Here is a 2,676-nt window from a genome sequence, read left to right as displayed (position 1 = left end):
AACATGTGACTCAGGCTGAAGCACACAAGCACAGGTGTGAGATATTCATGCACCCTTTTCTCCTGCTGTGATGTCAAAGGGGGCTGTGTGTTCCAGGTGGTGTAACCACAGGATGGTGGATCCTCTGATAGTCTGGATCCCTGGGTGACCACATGGAACAGAGACCTCTCCAACACTGGCCCCTATGAACACAGTATAGACATAGAGCAGGAGTCATGTCCTGACCAGTGTACTCTTCCCCCTTCATTTTAGGGTAATAATCTCTGGTAAACCGAGAATCGTCTTGGCCATTCACACCATGACACCATGAAGGAGAGGGAGCCGATGAAACTAGCATATTGCTGAAATAGAGAAAGAGCCCAGTTCAGTCATCTGAGAGTGACACACACAAATAGCCATTTAAAATGAAGTTATGGTGCCTTCATGCCATAATACTCACTGTTCTGCATACCCGCATATGTAAAAATGTATGGCCTTGCATACACAGCTCATTTCTAAAACCATTTCCACTACAAGCCAACTACAGGTGAGATGTATGGTTATAAAGCCGGAGCTTACAGAGTAATTTTTCCCCACAAAGTAACATGAAGAGAGTAATTCCTATGTGCATGCCTCTCTTCACCAGTTCAGTTTATGTCCACATTTTAACTTTTAGGTTAAATCCAATACTTACCAGCAAAGCTCTGCTAATAGAAGAGTTTAGTACTTCTGCTCTTTAACCTGTGTTAATTCTTCTTCAAGTCAATAGAGTTGGGTGTGAGAGGAGACTGACAATCAGCTCTCTTTCTGGTAAATATAAGTTCCTACTGGGTTGGCATGGGGAAAATTTTTTTTTCCATTTTTCTACTACTGCATCTGAGACTTTATTAGTTTCATTTTGATAGATGGAAAGAAGATGAACAAATCACGAGATTTATTTTTCAGGACATATTTGATAGAATCAGAGACCTTTTACCCTTCTATCTACTGCCTGGAGAAGCCAAATCAGACCAACATAATATGGTTTGGTCTCCTCAGACTTTGTTAAAGAAGCTAGGTTTGATAGATAAAACTGTATTGGGCTGCTTTTTTTTTCTTTGATGAAACACTACTCTAAGACAAAGCCATAGATCAAAGGCTACATGAAATATAACATATCTGGTTTTTCTTCATAAAAGATTTTCTGTGATGGTATAGATAATGTATACAGTCTGCATGAAATACATAAAATCTTGGCTATTTAACTCAACAAAGCAGTATCCCTGAAAGATATATCCAATTTCTAAAATGTATTCACTGGGAATAACTATCCCACTGTTGAGAATTGAAAGAACAGGTAACAAAGACATGTGTGAAAACTATATCTCAAAACTGCCTCCTTGTTGTCCCAGAGTTCCAAAGTCAGAGAGTTGGGATGAAAGACCTGTGAGTCTCTACTGGTGGCCTAATAACAGTTTTTCATTGGAAAATCTAGTAAAATTGGTGGCTACCAGAGTGAGGAACTAAGTGGTTAGGGAATAGAGTAGACAGATTTTTCCTTATCTGTTTATAACTTTGACTTATGAATATATGTAAATATATTATCTAAACAAAAATTAACATTTAAATATTTTTAAATGAATGAAATAAAAGCCAATCAAAATGTATTTGATGTTATTCAGCAGAGCCTTGATTATTGACCAGCATCATGTACAGACCCCTGGACACTTTATTTCATTCCACACTTACCCTAATCCTCCTGGCTAAGACCTTCTTTGGATGAGCAATTCCAGCTAGGTCGGAGTGTGAGGCCCACGGTCTTTCTTCACTCTACCATACCCTCTCTTCTTTCTCACTCCTCTCTCCTCCCCTAATTCTTCTCTCATTCTCTCTTCTCATCTCCATGTGTTCTGTAACACTAAGAGTTCACACTGATTGCCCTTTTTTAAACTTCAAAAAGAGGACAGGAAGGGAAGGGCTGGTGAAAACAGAGGAAGGATGGAGTTGAGGGTGGGTGGAGGAGTTCGGGAAATGAGTCCTCTTCTATTACTTGGCTGTGCTGACCCATTAGCGAGAAGCTTAGAAAGATGGATTTCAAATCAATAAGGAAAACAAACCACTTGACTGCCTCAAAATTGGTCTGTCCACAAGGACAGTGTGTTTTCTTTCGTGAGGAACGTGAGCGGAGGCTGGATCTAAGTTGGCAGGGTGTTGTAAAGGGAACTTAAAGGCGTTCATGTTGAAAATAATGCCCCAGAACTGCTTCTACTTTGAAATTTAAAGATAATTCTATAATTCTTATGGTATACTTTATCTCTTTTAGAATCCCCTCCTCTATTTTCTCATTGTAACTGGTGGTTCTGATCTAGTCTAAGACTAATATCCCTCTGCTAAATGGAGTGATTAATTAGGAACAGGAATCTCTGACATTAGCCCCATCGTCTGTAATTCTCAAAATATGGGATGCTATTCAGAGGTTGCCCATGTCTACACATTTATTGACATATTATAACTGGATTCACTTGTCTTTGTGCTTCAAAGAGACTATTCTAAAATGGAATTTATGGGTTTAAAATAATTAATAGCTCCTCTTTATTTGGCCACCAAACACTTGTGCAAAATCAGACTTTCACCGCAATTTTTGTACATAATCAGGTGACACTGAAAGAGAAACATTAGCTTATAGCTTCTAAGTTTTAAACTGTATCAAGTTTTAAA

The sequence above is a fragment of the Eschrichtius robustus genome, chromosome 18 (genome assembly GCF_028021215.1).
Source record: "Eschrichtius robustus isolate mEscRob2 chromosome 18, mEscRob2.pri, whole genome shotgun sequence".
Taxonomy (NCBI): domain Eukaryota; kingdom Metazoa; phylum Chordata; class Mammalia; order Artiodactyla; family Eschrichtiidae; genus Eschrichtius; species Eschrichtius robustus.
The sequence above is the reverse complement of the archived record's forward strand: the minus strand, read 5'-3'. Positions refer to the sequence as shown.